At 32.0% G+C, this 25544-nt stretch overlaps 1 protein-coding gene across 5 annotated transcripts in view; it reads right to left on the reverse strand.

The window, feature by feature from the left end:
* The window catches only part of LOC126885281 (lipopolysaccharide-induced tumor necrosis factor-alpha factor-like), a 202910-nt gene that overhangs the window by 101494 nt on the left and 75872 nt on the right, over nucleotides 1-25544 (reverse strand). For 2 of the 5 annotated variants that reach the window (XM_050651784.1, XM_050651788.1), the window contains exon 1: nucleotides 14168-14197. The exons of the other annotated variants lie outside the window; for them this stretch is intronic. The gene's annotated coding sequence lies outside the window, so the exon portion shown is untranslated. Of the gene's footprint in view, nucleotides 1-14167; nucleotides 14198-25544 lie in introns of those variants that run through there. 5 annotated transcript variants of the gene reach the window in all.

Genomic DNA, 25544 nt, shown 5'->3' on the forward strand with positions numbered 1-25544 from the left:
CCGCACCATAAGCCTGATGTCTCACACACTTAAAATGTTTTTAAAGATCATTCATAAACGCATTTACCACACTTGATATGAATATTGAAGAAACCCACTTTGGATTTACATTACTAATCCAGAGATGCTTGGATGTGAACCAGGATATGTACGTCTGTTTCATAGATTACAACAAGGCTTTCGATAAAGTCCGCCACAAAGAGCTAATGGACGTCCTCAAAGTAAAACAATTACAATACAATGACCTTTGAATTATAACAAATCTATATTATAAACAGCAGGCACACATACGCATTAACGAACACACATCAGAAGAGTTCAAAATTAAAAGAGGAGTGCGACAGGGGTGTGTATTGTCACTACTACTATTAAATGCATACTCTGAAGAAATTATGAAAAAAGTTATTGAGGAAGAAACAGCAGGAATAAAGGTACCTAAATGGAACTCCAATTAACAACATTAGATATGCGAATGACACTATCATAATAGCGGACAACCTCCAAGACCTCCAAAAGCTCATGAACAAGATAGTTGAGTATGGAGAACAATATGGATTATCAGTAAACATCAAGAAAACTAAATTTATGAGGATATCAAAAACCCAAAATAATGATAAAAGCCTGACTTTAGAACAAGTTGAAAACTACAACTATCTTGGCACAATAATTAATCACACAAACGATTACTCCAAAGAAATTAAAGTTTGAATAGAGAAGGCAAGAACCAACTTCAATAAAATGAGAAGGGTAGTTTGTGCAAGAGAACTGAAATAATTAAGACTTGAGAGTTAGGCTGGCAAGGTGTTATATTTTCTCGACTCTGCTTTACGGGATAGAAGCATGGTCAATTAACGCGTCGACTACTAAAAAGTTGGAAGCATTTGAACTGTGGGTGAAGGTACCTGAAGATAGCATGGACCGAGCCTGTAACAAACAACGAAGTCATGAGAAGAGTCAACAAAAGAATGGAAATATTGGAAACCATCAAGACACAAAAGCTGCAATACCTGGAACAGTATACAAAGAAATTTGTTTAAAAGTAGTAAAAGATAAAAATATTCATTTTTTAGAAAAAATAAGTACATTCGCGTGTCCTTAGAAAGGTTTTAAAGTACATTAGGACAATATTTAAAAATAAGTACTGTCCTACTTAAATAAGTACATATGGTCACCGTAGCTATAGGTGAAATTTGCTAATAATTTTAAGCACGATAATGCCCTATAACTTAAATAGTAGAACGTAAAAGAAAACGTATGAACACTGTGCCGTCACTTTTTAGTGGCACATGCGTCGAGAGTGGCGCATCAAACTTTCCACTTATTGACGGGATAAATAAATTAAAAGGAACCCTCCCTCACTCCTAGAATTTAATTTCTTTCATTTTTTTAAGTTCTATGTGATTAAAAAATAACACTCAGCTTAATTTTAACCCACCACCCCCTTCCTCTTCCTTCCCCTACCATCAAAAACCTAATTTTTCGTTTTTATTGTTTTAGGTGGGATACAATCAATTTTAAAACTTCAAAAAATCCATAGGCATGGCTGAGGCTTTTACAAAAACATGTCTATTTTTTATAGATCCGTAGTTTAACGACGTTTTACACCTTCCGCAAAGAATTAAGGATTTGCAAAAATTGTTTTACCGTGCCGTTTAATTACTATTAAGGGTCAAAGTTAAGTTTTAACATGGGCTCTTTAAAAAGTTAATAACTTTTGACCCAAATTTACGATTTTTAATTATTTGTGCTTAAATTAAAGGTTTTTTTGTAAGGAATAACATATTAAAAAATGAGGATTGTTTACCGTACCATTTATTTTTAATTTATTTATTATAATTAATTCCGTAATTTATTCCGTAATTTCCGTAATTTATTATAATTTATTTTTATAAAGTATTCATTACTGAAACATGATTTGAGTATTCTGCTATAAATGCATTGTTACCAACTTTCGCTTGCATATAAATTTCCCCCCCTTTCCTCTGAGAGGCATACCCCGCAACGAAGGTGTAGAACGTCGTTAAGTGTACATACCCTCAAAAAATTTAAAACACTTTTTTTCTTTGAAAAAAGCTTATAACTTTTTTTTGGAGAAGGCTGGAATTCTATTTTTACTTTATCGTACTACATACGCAGTATGAGTATAATAGATAAAGTTATAGGATCGTGCAAAAATTTTTTTCAGATTTCACTTTTTTTCGACGTTTTGAGTCCCCCTGAGTCTAAAAAGCAAATAAAAAAAAACATGTCGGAAGTATGTACGTATGTACGTACGTATGTACGTACGTACGTACGTATGTCGCCACCGCCCAGCAAAAACTACTGGACCGATTTCGATGAAATTCAGTATGAGTAAGTTTAAAAGAATTTTGTCGAGAAACTAAGCTTTTGAAAAAAACCTCTCAAAGGGGGGCCGAAATAGGGGGGTTATTTGGGGCCCATTTTTGCAAATTTCGACCGAAACGAATGAAATTTAACTTAAAGTTATCTCATCGATAGGTAAATAGAAATACGGAATTTGACATTTCCAAATCCAAAATGGCGGCCAGCATGGCCGACCGCCCACTTGATACATTTCCCTACCAATCTAAAAACTTGTTTAAGATAAATTTAATTTGAAAAAACATTTATATAGCCTAAAGATGGGGCTATAACAAGAATATTATCGTTTTTCAGAAAAAGTTATGGGTTGCCTATATTTAAGGGGTCAAAATTTGACATAAATTTGAACTAAATTTTCTCAAAAATGACTCCAAGGAATTTGTTTATTTTTTGATATATTTTTGATGTCTTATCGGTAAATTGAATAACATTGATCAGATTTCTTAACTCCTCATATGAGGGGCGTTATGAATTTTTTATAAAAAAATATTCGAGTGCCCGTAACTACCTCTGTAATAGAAACTAAAATTTGAAATTTGGCAAACGTATATAGTACTTTATTATCTATTAGCACAATAAATTTTACCCACAATATGGCTTCCGGTTTAACCGGAAATGAAAAAAAAAATCTTAATTTTTTTACATACGCCCTGTATATTTTTACATATTTTGAAAGAATGTAAAATTATCTTTCCAATGACATAAAACTCGTTGCTGTAACTCAAAAACTCAAAAAGTTACAGAAAATTGAAATTTTGCTAGAATCTTGTGTGTCCCCTCTCACGCGATCATAGCAGAGCATTATTATAGGGCAGTCAATGAGGGTATTTGGCTCCGAATTCCATCATATTACATCGATGTACTTGATATTTTCACAGTAAGTAGGGAATAGCTCAAGAAACAAAATCTACCCTATATACTATGGCGCTTTTATCTTGGGGCAATTCCCACCCCTTCAAGTGGGTGGAAAATTTATTGGTCAAAATAAGCATGGAAGTGGCTAGAGAACCTATTTTTAAGCAAAAACTGATCTATACTTTTTTTGAGAACTCAATACTTTTTGAGTTATGCGTAGTTGAAAATTGGCCATTTTCATTTAAAAATGACACGTTTTCGGACGGTTTTTGTGAATACCTTAAAACTATGCTTCAAACTAAAAACACTATATAAATTTTTTTTTAATTATAAATAACAAAGAGATTCGTTCCTTCGTAAATTTTCTATTTATAATACAAAAAGAGATATGGTAGGTAAAAAGAGTTTGTTTTTTGGTGCATGCTCAAAGTGCTCATGCTTTTGTAGTGTTTGAAAAGGCCTTTAAAACGAGCACCATTAAATGTCGGTTACATTCAAACTAAGCGAGATATGGTGCAAAAAAATATATGACTAATGTACTTTAAGGAAAAATGAGAAGTACATACATTTAACCCCTCATTCACCAGAATTTAAATGCATTGTTTTTCTTTTGCAATATCTCTTAATATAGTGTTATTTCTACTTTCAAAAAGTTGGACGGGTGAAAAAAATAAGATCAAATTATAGAGCGCATTTTTAAATTTTCTTAAAATTCTTCCTTTTGCTCCATGCAATTCGAAAATAAAAATGTTCTATCCCCGAGAAGTGGTGAGAACCGCCCCCATGATAAAAGCGCCATAGTATATAGGATAGACTTTGAATTAGGAGATTGGGCTTTGGGCTACTCCCAAAATTTCATTACAATCCATGCAGTAAATTGCAAATATTGTAAACTATTAATTTCTCAGAAAAATGGACTAATTTGAAATGAAAGTATGACTAATATTCTATTGATTTATGCAATAATCTATAGTGTGTCCCCGAACATTTTCTCAAATGCGGGAATTAATGATGCGTAGAACCATAAAATATTTTCAAGTATACAAGGTGTTTCTAAAATATCAAAATAACGAGTAACTTTGTTATTTTTATAGAATGCCAGTATCTAGTACGATAACGATAATAGATCGGTACGATAAAGTTCTCGGGCGGCCCTTCCGTCCAGCGTTTTTTATTTATGTATTTTATCAAACACTATGTTTTTAATTTTTTTTCAGATTTTTTCGAAAGGTTCGCCACCTTCAAAAATCCTAAAAACTGTTTTTTGGGGGGTTTTTGGGGAATTTCCCTAGTTTATAGACTTCAAAATAGATCAAATCAATATTTTCTCTATAGGTTATATGTAAATTGAAGTAACTGAGTCCTTTATAACATTTAAAAATGGTAGAAGCACGTTCAAATCACCAAAACCCCATAAAAAACAGTTTTTTGGATTTTTGACGGTGACGAACCTTTCAGAAAAATCTGAAAAAAATTAAAAACATAGTGTTTGATAAAATACACAAAAGAGAAAAAAATTAGACCTCCAGCCCCCTCCAAACAAAAGTTATACGCTTTTTTCCAAAATAGAAATTTTTAAATTTTTTTTGGAGTTATGTATACTTAACCTACGGATCTATAAAAAAAATAGACATGTTTTGTAACAGCATCAACCACGCCTATGAATTCTTTGAAATTTTAAAATTGATTGGATCCCATCTAAAAAAAAATAAAAACGAAAAATGAATTTGTTGATGGTGGAGGAAGGGGGAAGGAGTGGTGGGTTAAAATTACGCTGTCTTATTTTTTAATCACAACACAGAACTTAAAAAAAATGAAAAAAAAAGGATTCTGGGAGTAATGGAGGGTACCTTTTAATTTATTTATCCCGTCCATAAGTGGAAAGTTTGATGCGCCACTGTCGACATGCCACTAAAAAGTGACGGCACAGTGTTCATTCGTTTTCTTTTAGGTTCTACTATTTAAGTTATAGGGTCTTATCGTGCTTAAAATGATTAGCAAATTTCACCTATACCGGCTCCTAGTCTATAAGTATTTTACCTAATCTATTAATTGTGGTGACTTAAAACACCTTTATGAGGATTAAGCTAGATTCAAATTATTATCGACAACAAAGAAAATTATTAATAAAAGCCTATACCTACTAGTACATCATGAAAGATAAAACTTATCAGTTAATATTTAAACCTGCATAATAAATTGCCATATGCCGCGAGTACATTATGTTGTTACTATATTTGCAAAACAAATCAATGTCAGGGAAGTCGGCAACAATCAACTATACTCTGGGCTAATTAGCAAAATACAAGGAAAAGTTATTTACTAGCAATTTTATTGCTGGAATCGAATCTTATGATTCTATATATTCATAATTTAGGTATGCAAAGTCCGCAGATAGTGTGCTACTTTTTTTATAAACAAAATGGCACCTGAAAATCCTGTTTTTTTTCTTCAATTTTTGCTCTATAACTCCAAAGATTTTAACTTTACACCAAAAAGACCTAAATCAAAATTCACTATAATTAAATTCTGCATACAGATATGTTTTTTCCGATTTACTTCGACGACAAGTTTCCTCGGAAATTGCGGGTTTTTCCAACAAAATCTTTAATATTCAACTAAAATTTTAGGTAAGTAATTATTTATCAATAATCAAATAACTAGGTACTAGGTGATATAAAAAAAACTTTTGGTATAGATTATATTTCAATAAGCCGATGGAAATTGAATGAAAAGTTTAGCAAAAATTAAATTGTTAATTAAAAATTTACGGTCGCTATAATAACCATAATAATTATGATGCATAAGAGTAACTATGATTTTTGTATAAAAAGGTACTATACCTATCTAGTGTACTTTACAGCATTGAAATTGGACTATTTAAGCAGCCTCGGGAATATTTTAAAAATATAAACAATTTTTTGGCTTTTAAAAAAAAAGAATATATCGGGAAATATTAAATTAAATTAAATTACGAAAACGGTATTGGAAAGAACGCGGCAGGATGCTTTTTTTAAAATAAAAATCGTTTAATTACGATAAGTGGTTCTTGAGATACAACCGGTCAAAGAACCATCACCTTTTTCTTTCGGTCCTCTTTCTCCACACAAATTTTCATATCTTTAAAAGACTCACAACATATATTTTTATAATAAAAACTGTCGGTGTTACGAGTGAAAAATACCAAAAATACCAAAATTTCAATCAAAAATCAAATTGAAGAAGATGGTATCTCAAAGTTCAAAATCGGTATATGTTAAAAAATGCATTTTCTCAGATTTTCATGGAGCAATTTTCTTCATTTTTTTTTTGTTCCCAAGTAACTTGAGTAAAGCCACCTAACTAACGCATTATTAAATGTCAAAGTGGTTTTTGTTTTGTTAATACATGAATTTATTTATCATAACAAAAATTTTTAATTTGTTTAAATAATTATATATAGTCCGTCCGCTATAACTTTTCCCATTCGGTACATGATTCATTTTCAATCAAATTAAGTCAAAACATAAATTGAAACGAACGTCGATGTGTATATACATTTTGTATACTGTATACTATATACTACACACATCGGCGTACGTTTCACTTTCTGTTTTGACTTAATTTAATTGAAAATGAATCGTACCGCATGGGAAAAGTTATAGCGGACGGACTATAGCTTTCAAATGATAATATTTGTATTTTAAACGTCATAAGGTACAGTTTTTTGGTAAGTTTGGTAAGTTTATCTAAAAAAAAATCTACAACTGAAAAAAATATATAGTTTTGTTTTCTTATAATAAATTAATTTACTATAACAAAACAAGACCAACTTTGACAGTTAATAATGAATAATGCGTTAGTTAAATGGCTCTACTCGAGTTCCCTGGGAACAAAAAAATGAAGAAAATTGCTCCAAGGGAAGCCGAGAAAATGCTTCTTAACGTATACTGATTTTGAACTTTGATATTCCATTTTCTCTATATGGGTATGGTAAACATTTTTTTTTATTAATATTACGAAAAAAAGTTATTCTTCATAAAAAGTTCTGGACTAAGGTCTAAAACCGAATATTCAACCATCAGATATAAAATGTTATCAACATGATACGAGGTGTGTCAAAAGATATGAATTTCGCTCAAGAGTAAAAGGCCTTTATTTTCACTACCGCTGCGTTTGAACCGCACACTCTGACAGCTTTCATAAGAATGCTTGAGAAAATAATAATAGACGTAATAGTGAATACTCGCTGAACAATAATTGAAGAGCTCGGGACAATAAGGGACCTAAGCCACATTTTTTGAAATTTGAAGATTTTAGTAAAACTGGCTCTGTGCCAATGGTCTCAGCCACCAGCGAAGTTTTACGACTATTGGGCAATAGATGTGACCACCAGGCTATAACGACCTTGTTGCCGACTTGCAAAGTCATGGAAAATTTTTAAGCAAGAACGTCATAAGCCACAGTGAAATCAACATGGCGACACGTGATCGAAGAGTGTTGAAAGAAAAATAATTATTTTATAAGGAAAAATACAGTAGTTCAGGTTCGGATTTTGACTCTGACGATTCTCTAACTCTAAAGGATCAAAAATAATCTTCGCACACGAGTTCCAGTGAAAGTGATGAATCTTCTCCGAAAAAGGTAAGTAAACATTTTAGTGGCTTGAGACCTTCTTGCTGTAGGATATGTGTGTGTCTTAATAAGTTATAATAACAATAAATTTACTTTTTTATTAAAACGTAGCCATAAATAACCTGTTTTAAATTTTTTTATTGATAAAGAGCCATTAAGACTAATATTCTATTTAAATTTGTTTGTCAATAACACGTTTTAAAACAAAAAAAAGTATTTTATTTATTAGGTGGCTTGGTCCCTTCTTGGTTCGATAGCGAACACTCAAATTCCATATTCATTAAACACACCCTAAATGGAGCGCTTGATGAAGTAAATGTTGGTAAGAGTGTTGTAAAGTTTGGTGACAAGAAAAAGCTTAAAAAATATATATATGGAGGACCAATAGTACTGAGCATAAAAAAAAATCAGGATATAAACAAACTTTTACAATATATTCCTCTCATAAACCAGCAGTTTTATCTCAGTATTATTGGAATCAGTACAAGTAACATTGAACAAGACTATAACCAAATTGATGAAGCAGAGGAAGTAGACAGGGATGATGAAACCGATTTTTTTTAATAAAAAATAATGTTGTAGGTATATTCTTGATTTTAGAATGATTCATTTTGATATTTTCAAAAAGGTCATTAGCCACATTTATTAAATAAATTTTTTCTTAAAAAATGAAGTTTCATTTTCTACCTTTCTTTGAAAAAAGATATTTAATAATTTATTATGAATTTAAGGAATTAAGATGAACATTATAAAATATAAAAATATGATTTCAGGATTTTGTCAAAAACTTTCAACGTGATTTACTAAAACTTTTCAAATGAGGCTTAGGTCCCTTATTGCTCCAAACGGCAAACAGGTGTATGTTTTCAAAAAACTTTTGATAGTGTGTAAAAAATATATTTTATATCAGCTAAGTACTTTCAACACATAACGTGCCATCATCAGAGCTTCCTAAAAGGACATATTTAAGATAAGATTTTTTCATATAAAAATGAGTGAAAAACTTACGTCCTCTTAAAATACCTTCATAGAAGAGCAATTGCTTAACAACACAACAAAAAACATGAATACTGGGCAAAAGCCACAGATATAGGGTAATAACCCTTTACAGTGAATAGAATCACATCTAAATTCTTTTATTAATTTATAAAGACAACATTGCTCCGACCTCTTCAATTAAAAGATTGGTTAATCTGTTCTTATTTTATTTTATTTTATAAAAAATCATTCCTATAAATATACAATAATATTCAAAGAGGCCATACATTTTTTTCGTCTTGTTTTGTATATAATTATGCATACAATATATCGATAAAATTGCTAGGCTTGTTATTTATTTGCATTTCTGGGAATCGCCACTGTATCATATTACGATATCGGCAAATCGGCATCACATATTTTTTCAAAGAAAATGATATGTGTAATTATTTCGTTTAATTTAATAATTACATATAACATATTATATTTACAATGATAACGATGGTAAGTCTATAAATATTTTTTCTAGAAAAAACGTTAATTGTGTTACTAAAGCTTATTTAAAAAAATATGTGAGTGACTATAGCGTAGTTATAGTAAAAAGCTGTTTTTTATTAAAAGCTGCATGTCAAAAATGTACGATTTTAATATGGATACAGGTTACTAGATTTTTCAAATATGGTAGAGGATTCGATATAAGGTAAATCTGCACCGATCTGTTTAATGAATTAAAATTATTGGATATGTCATTTAGTATGCTAGTATTATAGACAGCTCTCCTTCTTTAATTAGCTTGTTTATTGGGTTGAATTTGTCTCTCTCTGGTGTAAGTTTTATGTCAGCTAATATATTTTTACGTTTCAGCAATTTTTTCTTTAAGTTTGGACCTTGTTAGGGAGAAATTTCCCCATCTTCCCTCCACGTAGGTCCGCCTCTGAATCGCTGTGTACCTAAATTCTATCAGGTCCCGATAAGAATTTTTGCCATATTTTATCCTAAAATATAGTTTTTTAATTATAGTTAATGAGGAAAGTTCCTACGATTCCTTAAAAAGGTCCCTTGTGGGAGGAAGGGTGATCGGGCTACTTTAACCAATAAAAAACAATGTTTTAAAATGAAGTAAGCCCAAAATACTTATCTAAAACTAATAGAATAAGGTTTGAACTTAAATTTAGGTACTTCGTATTTTTAAAATTAATTTTTTTACTTACGATTTTGAGCCTCGAATCCTGGCCTGAATTTTTTTAAGTTTATAAAAAGAAATATTTTTTTAATTATTAATTATAGTCAGAACAAATTCATATCGGGCACCCCTTGCTTTTTAATGTTAACATAGTAAATTACATATCAAATAATTTTTATCCATTAAATAGATCGGTGCAGGTCGACATTATATCGTATCTTAGGCCGCACCTACATTGGATCCGTTTTTCTCCGATCCGACGTCGGATTAAAAAATAAACTCATGGTATTAAATGACGGCGCCTACATTGGATCCGTCTATCTCCGATCCGATATCAGCCTACGTCGGGAGTAGCCAAATTGCATATTCTGCAAATAAAATTCAAAAATGTCAAATTTTACGTATTGTAGAAAAATAATGAATCACCGGCCGCAAGTAGCAGTTCCAAACGGTTCCATCTCCAGAACCATCTAGCGGAAGCACGATATACGTGGAATCGGTGGAGAAAGACGTGCGGTATGTGGAAGGTCACACAATAGCTAGAGGTGGCGAAGTCTGGAATGATCGAGAATAACGTTATTTGATAGTTAAGCGGAACGCACATTTATTTGAGTTTAGTTTAAGCTTGAAATTTGTAAAGAAAACTTGTATAAATAAATTAATAAAGTCGTATATATGTAAATACGAACACTCGTTTGAATATTACAGTATTTTTATAAAAGTGTGCATATACTAATTGAATTTATTGTTTTAACTATTTCATGAAATAAATCAAAAATAAATAGCTTCCAAATCTGAATATTTAATTTTGTAATAAATATGTATATCTACAAGATCGATATTTTATATCTAATGTTGTCTTGAATATAAGGGTTACAATATTTCTTTATTTCTTATATTCTCTTTAGGTATAAAATTTAATACCACTAGCACGGAATAGGAAACAGTGGTTTCCTATTCTGTGCATCTAGGTAAATAGTTTTATTGGGATGGTCAATTTCATTTTGGTTATAAAATTGTAACGGGTACTACGTGTCTTTGAAATTACCGAAAATAATCTTGGATAAAACCTTACAAAGAGAACCGAAGTTTATTACCACTCAATTTGTGATAAAACCGGAAATATAATAATTATACTACCTATTATGTGTTAATCTTTTTATATGAGTACATATCTATATTTTTTAATACGTGCCAACACAAGGCTAGTTTGTAATAAATCAATGTATTTTTTCTTTTCTCATGAATTATTTTACATTCTTGTGATGAAAAAATAGGATCTTAAATTTATCAGGAAGTTACGTAGATTTTTGTTTATATTAAATTATCCGGAAGATCTGTTTTTATTTAAATTTATGCATCCATCTACGTTTTTTTCTACGTCTTTTAAGAACGTTGTTTTCCAATAACAGCCAACACATTAACACATCTTCATCGCAACTCATTGTCGGTGGTCGGAAGTTAACTAAACGACTGAACCAGAACCAATGTAGGCACCCACGCCGGATTAAAAAATCGGTCTATATCGGATCGGAGAAATACGGATCCAATGTAGGTGCCGCCAATCGCATCTGACCAGATCGGATCGGATCGGAGAAAAAGGAATCCAATGTAGGTGCGGCCTTATACGAATATTGTAGCTTTCGTCTTCACTATAATATATTATGTAATATGTTAAGCAAAAAATAATAAGTACAATCATCAATTTTAGATTCATACCTAGGTATCTACTAGTTACTAAAATAGAATAGAGCATGCGCTACCATATACGCCTGACATAATATATCACATATAAATAGTTTTCGAACACATCGAACAACACAAACATTGAATTTTTCGTCATTATCAATACTTGTATAAAACAGTCATTAGCACTAATGGTCATACACCACATGATGAATTATTTCCTTTGTACAATACTGATACACGATACACGAACAAAAAATTATTTCCAAGTTAATTTATGTGTTTACGACGGGATACGACATTTTCCCTAAATTGGGTCGTTAGTGGTAGGCTTGCCATCCATTCTATTTTCGCCGAACGCCCTTCCCACTTTTACTATATAAACTATATAATGTAAGGCTCTGTAACGGTTTTCTTGTGGTATATCTGAGTTAAACATTGTGTTTATATGGGATTAGCCACAGTTGGTTGTAATGACAATTACATTTTTACTTAAAATAGTTTGACGTTTCGATTTCCCCTCTGGAAATCGTATTCAGAAGATTAATAAAAAAAGAAATTGTATGGAAAAATATATAAAGGCCATGTTACGGTTTTTTTTTAAACTTTCACAATTCATTTATATATGTTAAACTGAAAGATATATAAATACTTTAAAATCCCCTGGTTACGCCTATAGTAGTTCCTGTGGTTTGTTCGCAAAATGGGTCTGTTGAGTTGTTTTAGGAATATCTGAGAACGTAGAAATGTGTGTAGCGCCATATTTTTCTGACTCACAGCCCTTGTATAGGTTCTTGTCACATAACTAAATCAACCGTGGTTCCGTGCTCAGATGTTCGTTTTGAGCCATGGACTCGAATGACATTAAGAAAAGGCGGTTGACATCCGGTCTCTTTGATTGGGGCTTGACGACATCGGCCATTGTAAAGTGGAGAACTTTGCAAATCCGATTCATCAGCGATAATTCAGCTGAGTTTATGAAAACACACCGTTATTTGAAGGCCTTGTGCCACTGATGGATGTAAAGCTAGTAATATTTTGTAAGCTGATGAAAAGTTTTAATTAGTTATTGTGACATAACATCAGCTTGGGACACGTGAGTATTTTAGAAGGTTATACTATAATCAATAGTTTTGGTCGTTGTGGTACTCTTGGACTAATGCCCTGTGTCTTTCCTAGGCTGTTTTCATCACTCGAGACTAAGGGAAGGTCCTCGTAACAACCTCTGTCTGGTGGTCACATAACACCTCAGGTAAATATCTTTAGAGCTATTATTAGGCTTATAGCCTCTCGTATTTCTACTGTCTTACATTGTCCCTACTGGCAGTTTTGTTTTGTATCCTTGGTAGGCCAACTTCTTGAGGACTCAGCTAGTGGCCCCTAGCAACCAGCATCTAGTAACCACCTACTAACACCTTTAATAGTAACCAGAGTCACCACAACTGGAATACCCACCAAGAGACCGTAAGCAAGAACAGAGATAAGTCGGTACCAGTAGCAACATAACCTCTATTTTTATATATACCATATTTATATCCTATAGTGTGTCTATACCTACCATTTTTGTTCAGATCTAAGTTCTTCCTCTACCCTCATTGTACACCTGGATATAGCTATAACAGAGTTTTAAAAACACTGTGTTTAACTAATGATACCACAATAATAGTTTAATTAGAACGTACACAAACATTTGGGGGGTTTAAAGGAACAGAACCGCCATAAAATTTGTAAAAAAAGAAGCCGCAGCTCGATAAAAACTCGCTTGTAGAAAAAATACTGGGTTTAAGGGAACAAAACCCCCATAAAATTTTTATAGGGTGGACAAATCTCACTATAATTTTGTTTTAAGATGCTTCTCCCATGAGAATGATACATCATGTCCATTTTCAATAAAAAATCTCTGATAGTTTTCGATATATTGAAAAAAATCGATTTTCATTTTGTAACTTCAAAGTGCTGTAACTTTTATGGCTTCTTTCAATTCTTTGGAGGCGGTTGTTGTGTAATTTAATGTTGTACTGATGGCCTCAACAAGTTTTAAAAATTATAATGCCTACATGGGAGGGAAGGCACGGATCAACACGGCTGAATCATTGGAAAATAATAATATGCCATTAAAATCAGAGCTATACATATGGTGGAATGGTGATACATAATGGCCAATATTCACACGACTGATACGGCATTTGTAAATTCATGGCTTATCTACAAATGAGTCAACAAATTAGGTTTACATTGGGTTTTTTGCTCGGTTATTACGAAATGAGGCGAAACTCAATAAAAACTTGTTTACCTTTTTTCCTAGTTACATACAAAATGCATGAATGATGCATGGCACATGAAATAAATATTTATTTAATGCTATATATCTACATCAAAAGTCCGTTATTTCCAATTAACGTGACGTTGCTTAGAAAAAACAAGGCGTTACGTCATATTATTCCCCACTTGTATTTATTTTCTACATACCTTTAGCTAGATGCAAACCGCGAGAAACATGCCATTAATCTACGACGTTTGATAAAATACTAACCTTGAGAGAAATATAATATTTGCTTTTTAGTATTTGAATTCGAATTTATTATCTATTGGAGAAACGTCTAAAAAAAATCTATAAAACTAAATCTACTTTTAGTCCAGGGCGCATCTGTTTTGAGATGGACGTTGAGAGGTGACTCATATTTTTTTGTAGAAATTGCTTGGAATTAAATCATATAATAATAATTGAGTTATCCTCCCACTCAGAAAGGTCCGAACATTGTTTAAATAATCAAAAATTCAAATTTTCAAAATGTTGCAGGATTGAAAATAAAGCAGGTAGCAAGTTGTAATGTTTTTACATAAAAATAATACTGTAACTTTCATTTGCAATTTGCAAAATTAAAATCGGTTAGCTACCACGGCGCGTCGTGGCGTCAGGAATATTTTTAAATAAACATTAATTTTTGGTGCTACCCGCAGGACAGCGGATACGTTTGCTCTGATTGGGCATTCCAATGACCTTTGATAATGATTGATAAATTTTAACTTTTAGTACATTTCGATATAAATAAATAAATTTGTTTATTGCAAAATAAAAACACCGACTCTGTCCTTTGAAATAACACTTTTTTTAGCAAAAACTTTGTTTGTTCATATATTTTAACTTAGATAATGAAAGTTTATTATTTTTAAACATATGCAATTGTTTAAACAATATCTAACACACAATAATCAAATTAATTTGATTTTTGTGGAATTAAAATATTAAAATAAAAATAATATATTCAATAAATATTGGAAGAAATTTCGGTGGAAATCAACTTGTGTGAATCGAACACCGCTGTCCTGCGCGTAGCACCAAAAATGAATGTTTACTTAAAAAAAACCCAGACGCCGTGGTAGTTACCCGATTTTAATTTTGCAAATCGCAAGTGAAAGGTGTATTCTTCTATATGTAAAAAAATTTCAACTTGCTACCTGCTTTATTTTCAGTCCTGCAACATTTTGAAAAAATGAATTTTTTGGCGAAAGCTGGATTGCAAAATTTATTTTGCAAAATCTATTAAACCGATCTTATTGAAATTTACAGTATTGTTTTATTGTTTTTCTGGGTGAAATATGAAGGTCCTAAGTGTAGCATAAATGGTTGAAAAACGAAAAATGCATATACTTGTTTTTTACGGTTTTTTCGCAATTATTGCTATTTTGCAACAATGGTGACAACTTTTAAAATTTTCAGCTAATGCTATGTTGAAGGAAATTTAATTGCGCAACTTTTATTTAAGTACAACTTTTCTGGGAAATTAATACTTTTAAAGTTATGATCAAAAAAAGAAGAAAAAATTTAATTTTTCCTTCATTTTTTTGACATTTTGATTATTTAAACAATGTTCCGGGCCTTTTTGAGTGGGTGGATAACTCAAACATTATTATATGAGATATTTTTAAGCAATTTCTGCAAAAAAATATGAGTCACCTCTCAACATCCAAATGTACTAATATTTTTACAGATGCGCCCTGGTCTATTTATAAAAACTTAGCTTATTATTAAACTAGTAATTTATATAAACTTTTAGACAGCTGGTAATTTATCATTAGTTCCGGGAATTAATGGATATTGCAATAGATATGGACTCACAATAAATAAGAAAGAGAAAAAACTTCATTTACTGCATATAAAATAGTTGTATTGGTCCAAAAATAGAAAATGTCCACGAAATCTTAATAATACAAAAAGCCCAAATAGAAAAGGATAACGTCCGGTTTACTTAATCCGAGTCCAGTAATGCAGCGATTTAAACCAGTACAGTGCTGGACTGGATCTTATGGTCCACAGCATTCCAGTCGTTGTCATTCAAAAGCTGTAAGATCGGTTACATTATAGTGGCAAAACTCGGTTACATTATCGTGCAATAATCAAGCAATGGATTAGTCGTTCACACTATTACAATGGCGCCCGAATGGAGTGAGCTAGAATGAAAAATAGACAGTCATTCTAGTCAACTGGACTGGACTTATAACCGGATCAATTCAGTATTCAAAATTCCAGTACGGCTTCATAATATTCCAGTAGTATTCCAATAGCATCTAGTAGTATGCAAGTAGTTTGCAAGATATAATTAGACCGGGAAGATGAATAGGAACTAGATGCAGTTTCTGGCTGGGTAATCTTAGAGGTATTTTTTAACTCCAGCTCATTATATCCATTCAGAGCAGCAGCTTACGAAGTTACTGCAACTACGACAGTATGCAACATCTGATAAGAAATGGAACTTTAAGAAGAAATTTTCGCCATATTCTTTCTTTTCGATAGTTCTCTCCAGCTCTTTCTACCCTGCCTGTAGTATAATAAATAAATATTACATGATTTTGTAAACTTAATAGACTACAGTACCGTTCATGTCTTTCCTTCGTCCTGTCCTTTTCCAAGGTTTTAGGTCTGCCTACTTTCCGTCGGCCTTATAGAGATGATCGAAAGCAAATGCAGAGAGTCAAACAAGCGTCATTTACACAAATTTTACCTCTCTAAGGCAAGCCGCACACCAAAGAAACATGAAACGAAAAACATGAAACAAGAAACGTGAATCATGTTTCATGAAAAGAAAACACTGCTAAACAAACCTCAAAGTCCGCCTACCAATAAAACGAGTGTGATTCATGCTCATGACACATTTTTATTTTCAAAGAGTTTCATAAATGGCCGGACGTATATTTGTTTAGCAGTGTTTTATTTCCATGAAACGTAATTTACGTTTCATGTTTCTTTGATGTGCGGCCTCTGCCTTAGAAGCAAGTCTTAATACCAAAGTGACTGAGAACTTAAAAGCTTTGAGAACTTTTTGAGAAATTATTATTTTTCATGTAAGAAAATTTTACTGGAGAGTAGATCGCAGTGTGAATATGCCCAACGATTCTACGTAAATGTATAAATAACTTATGGAAAACACTTACCCTTAAACCCTTAAAGAACAAATTGTTGACGTACCTAAAATAAAAAACACAAAATTAGATAATCTCAAAAACTATATAAAACAATAGTGTGAACATACATAATTTAAAATCCATATGGAAAGGGAAAAAATGTCCTATAGTCGGCTGTATACCAAATATCACAGAAAAATTTATTAAAAAATCCTTTATAAAATGTATATTTATTTAAAATAACCCATTTGGGCTAAATCATTTAACGTTTTCGGAATAAATATTCCACCTTCAGTGCTGCTACTAATAATACATGGCTAAAACCACCAAATGCTTGGGTGAAAACCCTTTAAATGTTATTAAATTGGTATTGATTGCTGATAATTTTATGGGATGTTGAAATTTTAAGTATTAGATTCACTTCATTAGTGCAGTCACTGAAGGTTTTCACCTCCGATTTCGTTGAACCTCCATAGATTTTCATGAAAATTGGTGAGTAATTAGAGGATACCTCAAGGAACAAAGGTGACATAATGCCAACTTGCGCTTTTACCCTGGGGGTGGATGCCACCCCTTCTCGGGGGTGAAAATTATTTTATTAAAAATAATACCATAAGTCTATCGAGGGACAAATTATAAGCAAAATTTGTTATATAAAGTTATTAAAATAAATCAACACTTTTTGAGTTATTAAAGACCAAAAATTTTATTTTTTCGTAAAAAAATTCATGTTTTAAATCGGTTTTTCACGTATAAATCAAAAACTATAAGCTTTTACAAAAAAGTTATTATTACTAAAATTGAAGATAATAAAACATTGAATATATTCCTCATATAAAGAACTAAACTATTGTTAGTTCAAAGTGAGTTATTGGAAATTGAATGTGTATTCTTTTCGACCAGTACTCAAATCTAAGTATTCAAGCTTAAATAACGGGAAAACGATGCAATGTATAAAATATTCCTGCTAAACATTTGCCAAGTACTTCGGAATACCTATCAAATGAGCTTCAGAACAAGGTAATAGCGTCAAAATTAAGCAAGTTATAATGAAAATAAAAGAACCATTTCGAATTTTTTAGGAAAAAGTGAAAAATAAAACATACACCATTTCCACAAAAATTAAAATGTATAGTAATCCTTACAAAAACTTTTTCATATTAGCATAAGTAATGTTTTCGATAATTTTTACCGGTTCAGAATGCATATTTTTGAAAAACGATTGATTTAAAAAAATCATAATTTTTAAAATTATTGTAATTCTCATATTCTTTTGATAATAACTCCAAAAATACTCAATATACGTAAAAAATTATATATAACCCAATTTTAGTTTTATCTATGCCAAATATTTTACCTGTTTTACTATTTCTATAGGGTAAAAAATAACCGAGATACAAACGTTTAAATCTTAAATTTTGCTGTGGGAACCATGCAACCGAGGTCATTTAACCTTTTATTTTTAAAAAAGTAAGTGGTTTAAAAGAATAGGTTCAACGTATTTAAATATCACTTGAAATTAACTTTCAAACAGTCTTTAGATGAACCTGATATCGTAAACACGAACAGAGTTATTTAAAAAAAAACAATAACATTTTTTGGAAAAATTTTTAAAAGTTAAATTTTGAAAAAATTTTGGAGCATAAATTTTAACGCTATGAACATGTTCGGGGGCTCATTTATATAATAGATATTTTTAGTACTTTGGCTCATTTAATGTTTATTAAGTTTATGTTATAAAATGCATCAGTTTCCCGTTATTTCAGCTTGAATACTTATAGTTTTTTACTCGCCGAAAAAAATATACATTCAATTACCTATATCTCACTTTTAGTTAACATTAAAAGGTTTTTGTAGTAAGGGGTTTATTTCATTTTTTATTAGCTTCAATTTTGATAATAATAACTTTTTTGTAAAAACTTACACTTTTTGAGTTATTGATGAAAAATTGGTTAAAAACATGCATTTTGCTCAAGAAAAATTAAAATCTTTGATCTTTAATAACTCAAAAAGTTTTGATTTATTTTAATAACTTTATAAAACAAATTTTGCTTGAAATTTGTCCCTCTATCGAATTATGGGGTTATTTTTAATAAAATAATTTTCACCCCCGAGAAGGGGTGGCATCCACCCCCAGGGTAAAAGTGCAAGTTGACACCATGTCACCTTTGTTCCTTGAGATATCCTCTAACCGCTCACCAACTTTCATGCAAATCGATGGAGGTTCAACGAAATCGGAGGTAATAGCTCATATCCACCTTCAGTGACTCCACTACATGGCAATCTAAACTCCTAATGAGGGTTAGACATGGCCGGAGACATAGTCTCTAAACCTAAGGTCCTAACAACTAGGAGTTGCTCCCCGAGGTCCATTTAGTTAGATTGAACTTATTGTCCGCTATCAGCACTATGGTGCATCGTAGAGATCATTGTTACAGTTTTACCTTTTTTCTGATACGTTATGGTTATGATAGTAAAGTTATGTTATTTGTAAATCGAAAAATAGGGATCTTATCTCTATTTTTAGAACTGACAAATTGTGGCGGTAGTTCTCTCTTCTTTTTTCGAATGGTCCCAAAGACTTTGAAATTTTTTTGTAGTAAATCTTGAACTAAGTATACTGCAGTAAACAACTCGAGAAAACTCGAGCAATCATATGGAATCTTTCTCCGTTCACCGCTTGAAACGTTCGGTGAAGGGAGAAAGATTCCATATGATTGCTCGAGCCACTATGTAAATTTCAACCATCGTACGTTCAAAATTCTTAGTGTGTGAAATGAGCGTTAAACATTCTGAATCTTTATATTCGTATATAAGACTAATTCCTCTACAATGTCATCGGGAAAAAACATTTCACGAAACTAATGTAATTGTGAATTTACAGTGTTTGCAAGAACTTCATAAAATCGTATAATATTGGCAACATTTGTTTTTAGAGACCTAGTTCTGTGTGGATGTTTGCACCAAAGTATTCCAGATTTGCCCAAATCCTTTTCAAAGCGTTGCGTCAACGGTACTTCGTCGTAATAATAAATATCTTCATTATCATCTTCATCATAGTCAGACAGCTCGGATTCTGTGTTGTGGTCACTTTCTTCCAGAAAATCTTCTTCGAGGTCTGAATCGCCTTTAACTTCCTTTGCGTCTGATGATAATTCCTCGTACAATTTTTGTAAGTGTGTGACTTCTACTTTGTACGAATCAATTATACTTTTTTCAATATTATACCAACAACCTGAGGATATTTTGTATTGCAATCTGATCAAGTATGATCAATGAGCAGTTTTGTTCTAGCCTAAATTACAGTTCACTTTAAAATATATACATATTTCCGTTCAGCAATACTTCCTTAGGTACTAACTTACAGTAATATTTACACTTTACACAGGTATATTAGAATCGCACAATTCTCTGCTGTTACACTAACTTTCTTTTACTTTACTAGCTCGAAGGGTTTTGTCCTCTTAAGCCTTCTTTCTATATCAGCGTTATAGAGAAATTGGATGGCCTCGATATTATATCACTGAGCATCAACGCTGCTCCTTAGCACCCTATTTTAAAATCTTTGTATGTATTACTTCAATGTTGTTTTTACTGTCTCATCCCCAGAGCTGTGCGCCTTATGTCTATACTGCTCTTAGTATTTACTTATAAATCAGTAATTTGTTATCACTCGATAGTTTTAAATTTTTTCCCAGCATCCAGTATATCTTTCTAAATAAGTTGAGTTCATCTCTCTTCTGTTTAATATGGACTTTCCAACGTAGTCTCCTATCCAAATATAACCCTAGATATTTGCAGAATCTGCAAAAGGGATCTGGATGTTATCTACTCTAATGGGCTGATATCGCTCTCTTTTATAGGTGAAATTGACATGCACTGATTTTGTACCAATCAGTATAATTCTCCATTTTTGTTTATCCAATAATTCATTTTATTCACTGATATCGGGAGTTTTCTTGCAGCTTTTCCATAGTCTTCCTTTCCCAGAAGGAAAGACTATTCTCTCGTCATGCTGAACGCCTGCGAAGCTGCCTATCATATCTTCTTCAAGTGCTGGAATATCATTGATGTATAATAGGTAGGCATACAGGCAAAAGACCACTCTTACGTCCCAGAATGCAATGGAGAGTTGACATCCAAACAGATCTCCGGAAAATGAACATTCCATTTGATCCTAGGTTGAGGGAAGACCGAACAAATTGGAAAAAGTCATCCAGGACCCACCCAGGGTTGTAGCGCTACGTGATGATGATGGTGATAATAGGTAGAGTACCGTCCCAATATACTAACCGAAAGTACCAATTCAGTTGAGTGAATTGTTTTGGTAGTACTCGTTTTAGTTTGTGAATAAGACCCTTATGCCATATTCTATCAAAAGCTTGAGCAACATCCCGAAAAACGGCTGAATAAATTTTCCTTTTCTTCCAGTGCTCTTTCTGTTAAGTTAGTTATTCTATGTATTTGTAAAGTGGCATGAGATTCTTCTATTACTCATTTCAACCTTTTTAGCAACAGTTTCTCAAATAGTTTCGGTTTCGATAGTACATAAAATAGTATGTTTTATGATGAAACCTCATTTTCCGTTTTCGGATCCTTTATACCTGCTGAAATTATATTACCTTCATTATAATTAAAATAATTACAAATAATTACATATTTGTAATTATTATTTATCAACAATTTCAATAATTGTTGCCAAAATACGTTAATATTTTTTACGTACGTCAGAATGCTCGATTAAGAACTAGGTTTTTAAACGGAGCCTCATTGTTCCATTCCATTTAACTCATTAATTTCAGTGGTTAACTGAACGCAACTTATTTTCCCCCAATAGTCCTAAGTAAAACAGGACAAACAACAAAATTATAATAGCTAACCAAAACAAGAAGATATATTTTACTATAAAGAATAGTTTCTACTTCGTGATCTGAAACCAAAAACATGATGCGTACCGACTAAATAAAAAATTTGCATTGCAAAATAGTATTCACCAACATAATCGAAGTAGGAATTTATGTGACTGACTAACCTTGAATTTTGTCTACAGTCTACAATCTACAATGTTGTTAGGAATTATAAGAACCGGATAAGCATGCTTTTGTTATAGAGTAGTGTTGTATGTACCATTTTTTTTGTTTATTTATCATTTTATTTATGTGTTTTGATCACTCTTTTGGCCAATTGGATAATGGAATTTGGTCATTCTTTGTCTATCTATAATCTATAGGATTGATTTTTTTTCATATTCGCTAAAAATAAGGCATCTCTCTACCAGTATTAACTTCCGAGTTTTTATCCTTTATCCAACATCTCTCCATATATGTATCAGTAAAGAAGCATTCATAGCTTTATAGAATATTCTGTTTGCATCTCTTCTTTATTCTTAATATTACATTGTTGCTTGTATGTTCACTTTATCGCATATCGCTTGAAAGGTTTGTATTTTATCGTCAGTCATTATATTACTCAATAGTTTGCATCAGAAATTCCAACAACAACCAAGAAAATGAAAACCAGAAAAGCGCCAGGAGCTGATGGTATCAATCACGAGCACTACAATAAGTACGGTAGCCCAGAAATCGTGACCGAATTGACAAAGAAAGATATTCTCAAAAAATAATATATGGTATGTTACTAGAGAAATGAAGAACAAGCATAACTATACCAATACACAAAAAAGAACTAAAATCCGACCCACATAATTATAGAGGAATAACACTGATACAATTAAAATTATTAACAAAAATCTTTTCTCAGAAGTTAATTAACACCGTAGGCATATCAGAAGAGAAACAAGGATTCAGGACCAATATGCCTAAAATCGACACGATCTTCATATTACAGCTACTAATAGAAGAGTCCCATAGAGTTCAACAAAACCCTTTTTCCTATGCTTTCGTGGATATCACAAAACGTCATAGGGTCACAGGGATAGCCTCAGTCCCAATCTCTAACATGATCATGGACAAGATGATAGCAGATCATAGCAGAAAATGAAGATGATTTCCAGTAACTATTTTAAAGATTCAATATACAAAATTTAAACATGTCAATATCCCACGAAAAGACTCTTTCAAAAGTCTTTTAGAAAACAAATACTAGATCGGTATTACAAAGTAATGGCGAAAAAGATGGAGATTCATACAGTAGATAATAATGACATCGTATGGCATTTTTTTTAGGAGATTCTTTCGGATTGTTTTGGCACTCATTGCATCTATAACAGTCAATGTATACTAGCCCTAGTAAAAGAAAATGGCGTTGTTGATGCTGAGAATCGAACTCGTGCACTCTGGTTTAGAAGGCCAATCTCTTGACTGCTGAGCTACGTCCGCCACGCATACAGTAGTTATGGTGAGATAGACAAAAGGAAGGAAAAAGCTGTATGTTCAGTATGTTAGAATAGAATAGAATAGAAATATGCTTTATTGTCACTGAAAATTTTTACAATTTTATGGACAAAGCTTACATACAGTCAAAAGAAAACATAATATCAATAACAAATAACAACTACAACAATTTACTAGAATTAGATAAATCGTCAATATATGTACAGTATAATATATAAGACATAAGATATAAAAGCCAAGACAAAAACAATTTATTGCAAAATTTATATAAATTGCAAATTGAACATACTTACAACAAATAATAGTATATTACTTTATGAGGCGGAGAAGCATGACTTTTCTTGACGCGCCCGATATTACGCGCCGAACGAAGTGAGGCGCGTAATAGAGGTGCAAGTCAAGAAAAGTCGCTTCTTTGCCGAATAAAGTATACTATTTTTTCTTCAAACGTAGCAATTTTCAACCATAAATAGTACAATTCATACGCTATTTTTACTCGAAATTAACTGTGACTAGATGTTAGAAATTAAAATAATTAAGTCGTCCGTCGGTGGGATTTGCGTCTCCCTGGTTACAGTTGTTTGACAGTTGTTTGCAATTATTAAAGACAGCTTATTGTTGTTGCAACCGCAAGCGCAAATTTAGTGCGAAAATGGAAAACCTAAACGAAATTGAGTCCGCGGCTAATGATGCAGTAGCACGTTTGGGGCCCTCCAAGTCCGGAATAAAGTATCGGTTAGCGTACAAGCACTTCCAAGAGTGGTGCGATAAAAGAGGAGTACGGCAAGTTACCGAAGACGTTTTACTGGCATATTTTAATATAATGGAAAATGAAAATAAATGGAAATCTTCTACAATGTGGTCACGATACTCTATGATAAAATCCGAGTTAGTTATTAGAAAAAATGTGAATATAAGCAAATTTTTAAAGTTACGTGCCTTTCTGAAAAAGACAAGCTAAGGATATACTGCAAAGAAGTGTAAAGTTTTCACTAAAGACGAGTTTGATAAATTTTTGTTTGAAGCGCCAGATAAGTTGTATTTAGGATTAAAGGTAAAAAAAATTATATTGCAAAGCATGTAGTATACTCTACTAAATTATAAAAATATTTCAGATTGTTTTGTTAATTGGGGTTACCGGCGCCTGTCGATGCGACGAAATGGTAAAAATGAAGACTGTGGACATTGAGGATAAAGAAAATGTAATAATTATCAAAATCCCAGACAGTAAAACACGACAAATTAGATCTTTTACGATAATTGGTCAAAACTACATTAAACTGTATAAAAAGTATGCATCACTGCGGCCTGAGAATTTCACAGAAAACCGATGTTTTATCAAGTACCAAAATGGAAAGTATTACCGAAGCGTCATGGGAATACATTCGATCAGCGCAGTAGCCCAAAAAGTAGCTAGTTATTTAAATTTAAACTATGAAAGCGCATACACGGGTCACTCTTTACGACGAACTTCAGCAACACTTTTAATTGATGGAGGCGGAAATCTAGAATGCCTCAAACGACATGGGGGCTGGAAATCAAGCACGGTTGCCGAAGGATATATAGAGGATTCAATAAGAAATAAGAACGATAATGCTCAAAAAATTTTAAACCCTCATGATTCGCTAACATCGGGAATGATTGCTGAAAGTTGTGCTCGACCATCAGTATCATCAACAATTACCAATGCGTATCAAGAGTCGAGAACATTTTTGCACGGTTTCAATTTTGAAAATGCTTCATTAACTAATTGTACTTTTAATATTACTATAAATAAAAATGATGTTTAATTGTTGTTAATGACATTTGTATTGTTGCTTTGTGACATGTTTCATATTGTTGCCATGACAACATTTTTCCCTCCGCCGCCGTAAAGAAATGGGAAAAAAACTGCTGCCGGCGGAGACATCAAACTTTGACAGGATCAAGTTAGATAAGTAATGTCATCATTATTTGATGTTTGAAGAAAAAATAAAATACATAAGGAACTGATAAGTTTATGCTACTGGGTATGAAACCCAATTTTCTTAGTTATTCGTTAAGAAATTCTTCTATTGAATAGTCTGGTCTTTTAGATAGATAGGCTTTTG

This window comes from Diabrotica virgifera, chromosome 5, assembly GCF_917563875.1.
Source record: "Diabrotica virgifera virgifera chromosome 5, PGI_DIABVI_V3a".
NCBI lineage: Eukaryota > Metazoa > Arthropoda > Insecta > Coleoptera > Chrysomelidae > Diabrotica > Diabrotica virgifera.